The 13,138-nt window shown below is 36.4% G+C and overlaps 1 long non-coding RNA gene across 1 annotated transcript in view; it reads left to right on the forward strand.

The window, feature by feature from the left end:
- The window catches only part of LOC107651903 (uncharacterized), a 42,213-nt gene extending 35,167 nt beyond the window's left edge, over positions 1 to 7,046 (forward strand). Inside the window, exons 2-3 of the long non-coding RNA XR_001629210.2 lie at positions 6,712 to 6,769; positions 6,907 to 7,046. This is a non-coding gene — a long non-coding RNA (uncharacterized LOC107651903). The remainder of the gene's footprint in view (positions 1 to 6,711; positions 6,770 to 6,906) is intronic.
- Positions 7,047 to 13,138: the final 6,092 nt, after the last annotated feature.

Consider the following 13,138-nt stretch of genomic DNA (forward strand, 5'->3'; position numbering starts at 1 on the left):
ACATATATAAAAGTGTATTTGCACATTCACTCATGCACGTGTATGCATTATATCGCATGAATATAAATCAAACACCAAACAAAGTGATTCCCCAGCTGTGTAGGTCAACCTACCAGGTAATATTGCCTCTTTAAAAAATGAAAGTTATAGAGTACAGTGAATTAAATTAAAGAGTAATGTATAGAGCCCAATGAACACAAACTTGATTTTGTATAATACTCAAATGCTTCTTTTCCTATGAAGACCTTCCTGATCTCCTGAGACCTTCCCAAGCTCCTACCTCACATTACACTTTCTTTCAATTCCTCGGCCATCCTAAATTATAAAATGTTGTTATCCATGTTTGCATCTCATCCCTCTTCCAGACGTACGATATTGAGGGCAGAGCAGATCTCATCTAAACTTTGTATCAACCTCGGCATCTATCCAAAATTCTGCATGTAGCTGAAAAGTGAATCAAAGTGATTAATTTGGATACAGATTTATTGTTCAGGTTCATCTAAGGTTACTTGGCTTCTCGTCCCCTACCCGTTGCCAATGTCCCTTCATGCTTCCAAACTCTTGAATCAATAGAAATAATTTGGTATCAGCCTTATTATCCTATACCTAATTCCAAATCATTAGATTATAGATTAAAAACAGAACTATGATGAAGAATTGAAAAGGACTTCAGAAACTATCTAAGATGTTCTCCCTATTTTGTAGATGGAAAAAATTGCAGCCCAGTAAGAAGGGACTTTTATTACAAGGTAACAAGAAGTTGAACCAGAATTCAAACCCAAGACCTCTGGCTTCAAATTCAGTGTTTGTTTGTTTGTTTTAGTTTGGGTATCCCTTGGTATCTAATCTCCCTGCAGAGCAATTCCTCTCTACTGGTATCTGAGCCACAGTAATCATCCTCTAGGCATCAAATGAAAGGAATACAAATGATTTTTAAAATACCTGAAGCTTTTTCCCAGCGTGATTGGAATTTCCAGTGCTTGCATTCTGCTGGAATAGGGATCAATAATAAATATCAAGTCAGCTTCATACCGAGATGAAGCATTGTAGTAGGAATTAAAATAATAACAAAAAGAGCAGCAATAATATTGTGTGTTGACCAAGCACTTTCCTATTTACAGAGACCATTTTATTATAAGAGAAGCCGAGATATTTACCACTTTGATGAATATTCAGTATCTACTCCAATTTTCAGATTCTCTAATGCTGGAAGTCTTTGAATGGAGGTTTGACTTGTTAGCACATATTGAATGGACAATGGCTTTGGTTAAAATGGGAGCCAATAGCAGGATGGGAACAGTAGCAGATAGGAAGAAACTATGAACATGTATATGGCAAGGCAAGATAAAAGTTTGAGAAGACAGGATTTCTCAGAAGGCAGATGGAAGAAAGCAGGTATCCCAGCCAACCCTTTTTCAAAATTCTAACAGTTTAATCTATTCAGGTCAATATACACACACCTAGGGGGCAGCTGGGTGTCTCAGTGGATTGAGAGCCAAGCCTAGAGATGGAAGGTCCTAGGTCCAAGTCTGGCTTCAGACACTTCCTAGCTGTGTAACCCTGGGCAAGTCACTTAACCCCCATTGCCTAGCCCTTACCACTCTTCTGCCTTGGAGCCAATACACAGTACTGAGTCTAAGATATGAAGTAAGTGTTAAAAATTATATATACACAAACCTAATAATGTCCTCTATAGCAGGTTATATGACTATTTCTTATAATTTTTCCCCAACTCAAGAAATACATTTATAATTGGTTATTTACCCTTTGCTTTATTAATAGAGGATGAAATAATGGATTATAAAATGTACTACTTCATTCTTTAGAGTACTTTGACTGTACTTTTTAATTAAAACTTCAGTTTCATTGGCGTATGTAGCATTTATCTCTTCTCCTGATGCAGAGCAACATCTTCTCTGCAATTTCTGTTTACAGAATCTAGAGGAAACTCACCAAACTGCAAACTTGAAGCTGCTGCTTCAATATATATCCTCATCTTCCTTTACAATTTATGTTCACAAGTGTTGTTTGGAGCATCGAGATATTTGAAGTGTTGACCATAAGATATATCTGACTCTGAGCAACTTCTTCTCTTGGGATCTTATAAAGAAAAGCCTCCATAAAATTTAGAGAATAATAGAAATGGAATGATTACCCAGAGATTGTCCTATAGCCTTTTAAATGTCAGAAGTAGAAGATGACTGTGGAAAATCAGAAGAACTAGTGAAGGCAATGTAGTCGTCATCTACTTTTTATTCATTGTATTCTTGTGACACTTGCTTTAAAAAAGTTTCTAAATCAGAAGAATCAATATAACATCCTGCCTCTTCCACTGGCTCTCCAGTCCATACATCTTACCTCTGTCATAGGTATAGGTACTTCTTCCTCATGAATTATCAGGTCTGCTGATCTCATTCAAAGCCTCTTCACTGGGTGCTCTGGACCTGGTCTCTCTTTTCAAAGTCCCCTCTATTATTCTACTTTCTCTCTCATTTAATTCCCACTCCTTTAGTTTAATTGAAATGACTCTCATGTGAGGACTCTGCATTCCATACCTCTATCCATAATAGCATAGTAATAGTAGCTAACATTCTCATTCAATCACATCTTTACCACATGATAACTAGCAGAAATATAAAGAGAATACTAGCATCCTCTTAGTCACCCAGGTTTGTAATCTTTGCATTATCCTTGTCTTTTCTATCTCATCTCCCCATATTCAAACAATGGTTAAGTCCTGTCACTTCTACCTTTGTAATATATCCAACATAGTTCTTCTCTCCTCCACTACTGCCACCACTTGGTACAGTATCTCATTCTCTCACATCAGGAATACAACAAAAGCTTTTTGATTAGGCTATCTACCTTAACTTACTCTAATTCACCCTCCACTCAGCTATCAAACTGTTTTTTTTTTCTAAACACAGATCTGAACATATTACTTCCATATTCAACAAATTCAGTGACTTCCTAACACTTTCAGAGTCAAATATAAAATCATCTACTGGGCTTTCAAAGCTCTTCCAAAACCAGTCCCCTATTAATTTCCCAGTCTTCTATAGCGGGTAGCTAAGTTGTGCAGTGGATAGAGCACCATACCTAGTCTCAGGAAGACATATCTTCAGGAGTTCAAATCTGGTCTCAGATACTTGCTAGCTGTGGGACCTTGGGAAAGTCACTTAGCTCTGTTTGTATCAATTTCCTCATCAGTAAAATGAGCTGGAGAAGGAAATAGCCAAGCACTCCAGTATGTTTGCCAAGAAAACCCCAAATGAGGTCATGGAGAGTCTGAAATGACTGAACAAAAACAACAACAAAACTCTATTCCCTTCCATGAACTCTATAATCCAATGACACTGGCTTCTTTGCTGATTTTTGCATGATGATCCATCTGATCTGAACTCTGAACATTTTAACTAGCTGTCCCCCATGACATAGAATGCTCTCCTTTCTCATCTCAACCACCTAGCTTTTGCTATTTTAACAAGTTATATTGTCATTTACTTTTTTTTTACCTTATCAGAAGTTATTCCAAATATCCCCTTTCTGATTTTCTCCCAGACAAAAACCAGTATATTTAAAGAGTAAAGAAAATAAACACAACTGATCAATATATTGGAAAAGTTCAAAATCATGTGTAATGTGTAAAACTTGTGGGCCTCCCACCCACAAAAAGAGGTGATATGGGAGGTGTCCTTTTTCCTCTCTTCATTTGAGTCTCACCTGATCATTGTCATTTTACTACATTCACTATTTTTAATGTGAGGGTGTACTTTCTGTTTATATTGTAATTATATTTTCTTCATCCTGCTTACTTTACTTGGCTTAGGTTCACACAGATTTTGCCAATCTTTTTCGTATTAATTTGTCATGAAATTTGTCACTCTTTATGGTACAATACTCCATTATATTCATCTACCACAATTTGTTTAGCTATACTCTAATAGTATATTTTAAAATAATATAATAACAATGAACATCTGATTTGCTTCCATTTATTTCTTATCACAAAATAAATTGCAATAAATATCCTGACCCATACAGAGACTCTCTTATCTATGGATTCTTCAGGATTCCCCCTCCTAAGATTATTGGCTTTTTTAAAGTATCAGCTAAATTCCTATCCGTGGCAGCTGGGTGTCTCAGTGGATGTAATGCTGGGCCTGGAGTCAGGAAGTTATTATTTACTAGTTTCACTCCTGTCTAAACCATCATGATCCCATTTGGGGATTTTGTTGGCAAAGATAATAGATTATTTGACCATTTCATTCTTCAGTTCATTTTATAGATGGGGAAATTGATGCAAATAGTGTTAAATGACTTGCTGGGGGTCACATAACTAGTAAGTGCTTGAGGCTGGATGTAAACTCAGATTTTCCTGAATTCTGTCCACTGAGTCACCTAGCTGACCAGAGTCAGGAAGACTTGAATTCAAATCTACCCTCAAGCACAACCTTTGTGACTTGAGCAAGTCATTTAAACTCTATTTGCCTCAGTTTTGTAAACCTTAAAATTTCTTAGACTTATAAATGTTGGAAATTTCCCCATTGGGAAATCTCATACTGTAAAAAATTTCCTACTGATAGTAAGAAGTCTATTGGAATGTGAAAACCCTTGGCATGGGAGGGTCCTTCTCCTCCCTACCTAAGACTACTTTAGGACAGAAACCTTTTGCTAAACAATGGAAAGGGCTTTGACCTATTCTTAAGTATAGAACAGGAAGTTCTTTGAATCATGATTGATTTTAGAATTGATACAATAGAGATACTTGGAATGACAGAACCAGGTCTTCAAAAATACAATCTCCACCCTACTCAGAGTAAAAGGATTTAGGAAGGGCTGCAGCAAGGATCAAGATTTAATTATTTGAGAATATGACCTTCAACAGACATGTGCAAAGGGGCAGACCTCTGGGCGGTCCTGGGTTAAACTAGAGCCACCATTGGCACAGGGGAGAGATCGACAGTGATTGGTAGATGTGAGAACTGAGGGGAGGGAACTTAGATGGTTTCCTTAAAGATAGCGGGGTCTGAGGACTAGGAGGAGTTGGGGAGGTTTTGCTCTGAGCAAGGTGGCTCTGAAGGAGGACTGAGGAGGTTGCTCTGTGGGAGGACCAGGAGAGAAGGCTGGCTCTGAAGGAGGAGAATTCTCTGGAAACATTTCTTGGAAGGAGGCTCTCTTGAAGGTGGAGCCTGAGGTTGGCATGAGAAGCCTTACCTAGAGAGATCTTGGGTGAGTGATAAAACCAACTGACTGATTTATTCATTCTTATTCCTTTCTTCCTTTCTCTTTTTCTATTGATTAATCAGTGTATTATAAATTAAATTTCTCTATAAAACCCAGTTGGCTTGGGCATATTCATAAATTGGGAACATATTCCCTGGCAACCATCTTATATTTATATAAAACCAAGACACAGTAGAAAACATATTTCAGTGGTCATAATTGATATATATATTTCCCTTGCTCCAAAACATTTTAATTATCACAGTTTATGACTCCCACTCTCTTATCTACAACTATTTGACACTCAAAACTATTTTAAATCTAACAGTTTCCTCATCTGTAAAATTATATGGAGAACAAAATGGCAAACTGCTCCAGTATCTGCCAATAAAATGTCAAGTGGGAACATGAAAAAGTTCAGATAAACCTGAAATGACTGAGTTATAAGAAGTCTTTTCCAGTCCTTACTCTTAGGAGCTTCACTCTGCATTTACCACCAGTTGGTATTGAAAATATCTTATTTGTACATAGTAATTTGGGTGTTGTCTTCCCTATTAACCTATGAGCTCCTTGAGTGCAGGGATTATTTTTTTTTGCCTTTGTATCCCTAGCACTTAGCACAGTACATTATCTGTCTGTCTGTCTGTCACTTCAACTTTCTAAGGTCTAATTTGTTTTAATGAGCTTACACCTCCATCTATTTGTACACTAATAGCTTCCCCTTATACTTTACCATCAAGGTTCTGTTTAGCTCCAAGTACTTATTTTCTTCACTTTGGAATAATTAGTGAGTTCTATTATAATATTAGCCCAAAGAATTGCATTTCAAAGGATTGAATAGTGCTAGCTCTAAGTAGAGTATGGAGGAGTTTCCTTCCCAACCATATTTTTTGCTTCATTATAATCAGACACACAAAATCCTGTGACAACCTCTGTCTTCCACAAAGAAAGCTTAATTGTGCATGCATTTTTAAGGGAAAGTCTTTGCATTAGCCTACCTTCTCTTTTAATCACAGCAATTCAATCAAAGAAGACACATTAACTAGGAGTCAGTTCCAGTTTCTCTGGATTCAATGCAGACTTTCATTTTCAATAATTCATGGTTCCCCAGGTGTGCTTGTGGAGACCTTTATTACAGTTTAATCATTTCCCCTCCTTTGTGAAATTAATTCTCTAATACATATACAGAATAAGTTGGAATTTGGGAATCAAACGGTCATCACTCCTACAGGAGAGAAGATCTTTAAAATTGAAGGTACGTGCTACCATTTTGCTCTCAGAAGTCCTACGTTTCTGGAAGAAACAAATGTTTGTGATCTCAGGACATAGATATGTCAGGAACTTTACAGTCATGCATTCCATCTGCTTTGTTTTCAGGTAGAGGCAGCCTCAACACCTTTAAGACATGGATAAAGGCCTAGTTCTGACTTCTACTGCTTTTGTGACCTTAGCAAATCACTTAACATTTCTCCTTCCTCATTACAGCCTCCTGGTTTCCAAGTCCTTCACTAAGACTCAGATCAAATCCTACCTCCTGCAAGAGGTACTGATCTCACCTTTTTCCCAGCTCTCACCTCATCCCCCAATGAAATCCTAGTGACCTTTCCTATAATTATTTCCCATTCAGATGTTATAGATCCTGTATACATTTGGGTATTCGTATGTTTTCTTCCCTATTAGAATGTGAACTACTTGGAGCTGAGTGGACCCTTCCTAGCTGTGTGACCCTGGACAAGACATTTAACTCCCTCTGCCTAGTCTTTCTGACTCTTCTGCTTTGGAACCAATAAAGTAAGGGATTAAAATAAAAAGAATGTGAATTGCCTGAAGGCAGGGACTATTTCTGCTTTTCCTTGCTGCACCAATGCTTTGCATAGTACCTGGCTTATAAGTATTTAAGAAATATTTTTGACTGATTGACATATTTTCCTTGTTCTTAGTAAATTGTAAGATCTTTAATATTAGTACTCTTGCCATATCAACCTTTGTTTTTCTTCCACAACTGAAATTTGTGCAGAAGATCTGTAATCTTTTCAAAGGAAACTCTCTTTCAATGAAGGCCATATCCTATCAGTACCTTCTCACTCAGGTTACTTTTGTTTCACTCATTCATTTAGCACATATCCAACAATGTAGGTGCCTCTTTATTTCTGTATTTATCTGTGATTTCACTAGACTGGGGAGTTGTCCTTGTACAAACTCTCCCATAGATTAAGTTAAGCAATAACTCTGAGATTTAAAATTTTAGCAATTGACCTAGGGAGCTGAGAAATTAACTGACTTGCACATGAGTGCCATAAGTTGGATTAGAAGCAGAAACTGAGCCCAGATCTTTCAGGTTCAAAAGTTAGCTTCTATTTGTTAGAACACATTTATTTTCCATATTTTCCATGAATCAAAAAAATATGTATTATTTTAGTATTCAAAACTCTCTACAGTTTATTCTCAACCTAATTTATAAATCTGACATCTGACTTGACTATTCTTTTTTTCTTAACTGAAATTATAGTTCTATTAAAATCCTTGCCATTCATGGCAATTGTTTGGAGTTCAAGTTGTGAAGACCTGATTGGAAATTCTTTTTCAGACACTTACCAACTGAGGAACACTGGGCAAGTCATAACTTGTCTCATTCTTACTTTTCTCATTCTTAAAATTGATACCATGTCTTTATCTACTTTACAGAGTTATTGTGAAGCTCTAAACACTAGGTATTATAATATTCCAACTATATTCCCAACAATTTGATTCAATTATGAAAACATCAATTAATGATCTGCTTATCCAAGGTATTCTTCTGTTTGTTGTGAATTAAAAACAAACAAACAAACAAACAAAATAAAATGACATTTTCTGTCTTCAACAATGTGAATCTACATCACTTATCACTAGACACTGGAGTTCCATGAGAGAAAAATTCTTAGTCCTAGATTTTGTTCTTGACTGGCACACACCAATTTTTTGTTTGTCTGAGTAGGTCACTAAATTCTTCTTTGTCTCTTGTTCCCTTTTGTCAACAAGAATTGATGAGATGTCCTATCTCATTTGTCACAAAGAGATGATAAGAAGATGAATAAAATAATGCTTAGAAAGTACTTAGTGCTCTTCAGGGAAAAAAAAAAAATATATATATATATATATTATAAATGCAAGTCCAGTTAATGCTGAAAATCTCCTTATGTCTGTCTGCTTTTCTCCTCCATTTTCTCTTTCTTTATCTTTGTGTAAGTCTCTCTCTATCTCTGTATTTCTGTGTCTGTCTTTCTCTGTTTCTGTCTCTCTTTTAGTGTCCATTTCTGTCTGCATTTCTGTGTGTGTGTGTGTGTGTGTGTGTGTGTGTGTGTGTGTGTGTGTGTATTTCTGGGTCTCTGTCTTTCTCTATCTCTTTCACCTTCTCTAACTCCCCACATACACACATTCTGAGGGAGGGGAAGTTGTGTGTTATGGATAAATTACATGTCTATGTAGTGCTGAGATCTCCTATTAAGAGGGAAGAAGATAAAGGCAGGAAAATAGATCAGGGCAGAGGCAGAGAGAAGTAAGGAATAAGGGAGTAATGGAGAAGATCAGAGGAGAGATAAGAAGGGAAGAGAAAAGTAAAAAAAATGAAGATATTGAAGCAGAAAAATAGAAATAGGATTACAGCTAGGGAAAGGTGAAGGACAGAGCAAACCAGAGGAGAAAAAGAGGAGGATTAAGGATAAGAGAACTTAAAGCCATAAGGGACATTATAGAACTATTCCAATATTCTTATGATTCAAGGGAGTAAAATGAGGATGCCAAGAACTCTGTTAATAACATTTTAATATTCTCACTCTCTCATGAGCAATTTCCATTTCCATGAAACTTAAGAAATCTTCAAAGTCTTAAAAATAATACACATCAAAGCCAAAATTTGAACCCATGTCCTCTAACTCCAAGTCTATGCGATGAAAAGAGAGTATAAAAATATTTAACTAGGAATGTGGTAAAGGAGGCATTAGGGGAAGGGAAAAGGGCACTGGATTGGCTGGGATGCCTGGGATGCTAAGCCCAGATTAAACAGTGATTGGCAGTGACCTTGTACAAATAAATTCAAACCTTTCAATCTCAGTTTGCTCCTTTATATTTTTAGTTGGTTTGACTAATACTGAGTCTTTGAGATCCTCTCCTATTTAAAAGCATCCTATTATTATAAGAAGGTGAGAGGAGAGGCAGTAGAAGGAGGTAGAAGCAGTCATCAAATCAACAAGTAAATATGAGAATATTTCCTAAATAGGAGAAATCTGTTTGCACTTTCATCTGATTGAATTCTTCCTCACCATCCCTAACTTCTCTCTCAAAAGCAACATAAATCCCTTTAAGAGTCAGAGAAAAGTCTAGCACTATGCCAACTCAACCTCTGAAGATTCTCTTTCATAGATGTAGGGAAAAAATTGTCTGATTTCTTTCTCTCCTTTTAGAACAATCAATGATATGCCCTTTTAATACCTGTTCTATATCTGAATATAGTCTTTATTTATTTATTTTAATGAAGGAGATTTTAATAACCCAGGAGACCAATCCACTAGGATGCACAATAGCTAATATAGTGGGAAAATCTCACTTTGGCTTCCCTCCTGGAAGAGAATGGTTTTGTTTGTTTGTTTTGGGGGTGGAGGGATTTTTCCTCTTCACATTAAGAGCATAAACATATTGGGGCTTTTCTAGAAGAACAAAAAAGACTATCAGAGGGCAAAATAGGAAGGACAACAAAGAGGTGCATGAGGAACAAACTGTAATAGGAAAGAAAAGTAACAGTATATGCTAGCAGTATATGACAGCTAGAAAAACAGTGGTTTGGGACCCAAAGGAACAAATTCTGTTCCTTCTTAGTGATGTGAGACTGGACCAGTGCCTGAACCTCACTGAACCATATCATCCTTGTGATTAAAATGGGTATAATAATAATAATAACAACAATAATAATAACAATAACAATAATAATAATGTTTCTCATCTATTGGAAATTAATGAATCTTGGTTGCTCTGTTTTTCTGTCCCCTCCTTCCCTATCTGTCTCTCTGTTTCTGCCTCTGTCTCTGTCTTCTCTCTCTTTCTCTCCCTCCTCTCACCCTTTCATCCTTCTCTCTCTTTTTTCTGTGTTTGTCTCTCTCATTCACACATGCAGGTACACACACATACACACACACACACACACACACACACACACACACACAAACAAACTAACAACTAACTTCTGTCTTCCTTTAAATTCTCCTTCACACAGTGAAACTTCAGGAGGTCAAATTAGAAAGGCCATTTACCACACTAGGATCTTTGTACAACCTCACCCCAGTGAATAATCCATTAATCAATGAACATTTATTAAGCACTACTATCTAGCAGACACTAGGTTAAATGCAGAGGATATAAAATGAGACAAAAGACAGACTGTGTCCTCAAGAAGCTTGAAATCTAATTGAATCACATACTAAGCTCTGGAAATACATTTGTGACCTAGAACTTCCACTGCATGCTAAAAGGAGGAAATAAACACTCAAAAAAGTATTCTACAATAACAGATTCTCTCAAAATTTATATTTCCAAGTTTATGTAGATCATTGAATGAACTTGAAAGAAGTCCATCTATGTCAGCATTTCTGAATTTTCTGAGTTCAAAGATTTGAGAAAGTAAACCCAATTCAGTTTTTGATGTAGCAATTCGATAATTACAAAATCCACACTGTTGTCTGAGCAAGGGATACCTTCATTTTCCTTGTGTTTTTTTTTTTTACTTCAAAGGTATCTTTGATGTCAAAAACGTGCATCCTGGGGATTAAGGCATCAAGTAGGATACCAAGGACTCTATTAATTACATTTTAACATCCTAACACCTCAAGAGCAATTTCAATTTTCAGGAAGCATATAGACATAAAATAAAACATTTGCTGTGACAAAAGAGATGTCTAGTGACTAAACTTCACAGAAAGGAAATAATATTGTTCATATTTTGCAGGACGACAGATCCCTTTTTATTTATTAATTATGAATAGACCCAGAACAGAAGAAGATAGCATGTGTTACTGCAAAAATGATCTGTACATGATTAGTACACAGAGATCAGGATAGAAAATAATGTTTTATTAAATCATACCCATCTTGTCAGAATGTCTAATACAGACAGTTTTTAAACCTCTCTTTTAAACCCTCTCCCTCTGTCATGTGCAATGTTCCTGGATTGGAAATGATGCCACTTTATAATGAAGTCCCTTAGGTTAGATGATTTGTGACTCTCTCATGTGTCTGTCCACATTTTGCTCTTTAATACAGTTCTTTCTCTTACACACCAAGGATCTCCAGGTAGAATAAATCACTAGGTATATCACATGTCCTGGAGCTGGGATTAGGAAGACTTGAGTTCAATCAGACTTATAAACTATGTGACTTTGGGCAAGCCACTTAACCTCAGTCTGCCTCAGCTTCCTCAACTATAAAATGGGAATAATAACAGCACCCTACCTCCAAAGTCTGTGGTTCTGTGGATCAAATGAGATATTTGTAAAGGCCATTGTAGTGTCTTACACAAAGAAATTGTTTAATTCATACTTGTTTCTTTTCTTCCTTCTTTCTTCCCTTCCCTCTTCATTCCTTTTTCCTTCCTTCTACCAGCTAAATTGGAACACTCCCCCATGATGAACAATTGCGGCATTTTTCCAACTCTCCACCTTTGCCCACTTTCCTGGGCAATAGCTTCCCTTCTCTCTCTATCTATTAAAGTCCTACACATTATTGCACGGCTTAATTTAAAATGTACCTCCAAGAAAGCCTCCATACCTTCTTCCTATCATCTCATCTCCTAGAACTTTCCGGAACTATAATTATAATTAATCCTGTTCTTATTTCAAAATTTCACTGCATCAAATTTAGAGTTGGTAGAAATCTCAGAGGCCATCTAGTCAAACACGTTGATTGTATCAATGAGGAAAATGAGTCCTGAGGAAATTAAGTGACTTTTCCAAACTCACTCAGGGAGTGTCAAATGTGGTATTTCAGCCAGTTCTATATTTCCAGATCTAGCATTCTTCCCATTGTGGAAAGATTAGTATAGTGTCCCAAACAAAAATTAATTGATTTGATCAAAGTCACAAATAAATGACTTGCCCAAAGTCACAAAGTTAATGAGCATCATAGAGGGAATTGAAACTTTGGTCCTGTGACTCCAGATCATTGCTCTTTTCATTAGCATTCTCAGCCTTAATTTTGTCCTTTGCAAATCAAAGGAGGCAGGTTAGTGGATAAAGTACAGTGGATAGAACTCAGGACCTGAAGTCAGGATGACTCCTGAGATCAAATCTGGCCTCAGAGACTTATTAGCTTTTGATGCTAAGTAAGTTGATTAATCCTGTTTGCCTCAGTTTACTCATGTGTGAAATGAGCAGGAGAGGGAAATGGCAAATCATTTCAGTATCTTTGCAAAGAAAGCCCCAAAAAGGGTTACAAAGAGGAGAGCATGACTGAAAAAACTGAATATAACAAGATCTGTATCTTAGGAAGATAACTTTGACAACTGCATGAAGGGTGCAGAGACAGGAGAGACAACTAGTAGGCTATTACAAAGGACCAGGTATGAGGTGATGAAGAATAGATGGAAATATAAGGGATTATGGAGATATAAGGGAGAGAAAGGGACAGTTAGAAGATTTGTTACAAAGGTAATTTAAAAAATTTTATTTTTCTTTTCTAGATTACATACAGATGCAATTTTTAACAATTATTTTCTGATCTTCTACAAACCATGTTTTCTTCCTTTCTCACATTTCCATATTCATCATTTTGTAAAGGAAGACATATATCACTTTAACAAGAAAAAAGTTCATGAAGAAAAAATATAAAAAATGGCATGCTTCAATTTTTATTCAGATTCCATTATATTCTTGTCTGGTGATTTATA

The sequence above is a fragment of the Monodelphis domestica genome, chromosome 3 (assembly GCF_027887165.1).
Source record: "Monodelphis domestica isolate mMonDom1 chromosome 3, mMonDom1.pri, whole genome shotgun sequence".
Lineage (NCBI taxonomy): Eukaryota > Metazoa > Chordata > Mammalia > Didelphimorphia > Didelphidae > Monodelphis > Monodelphis domestica.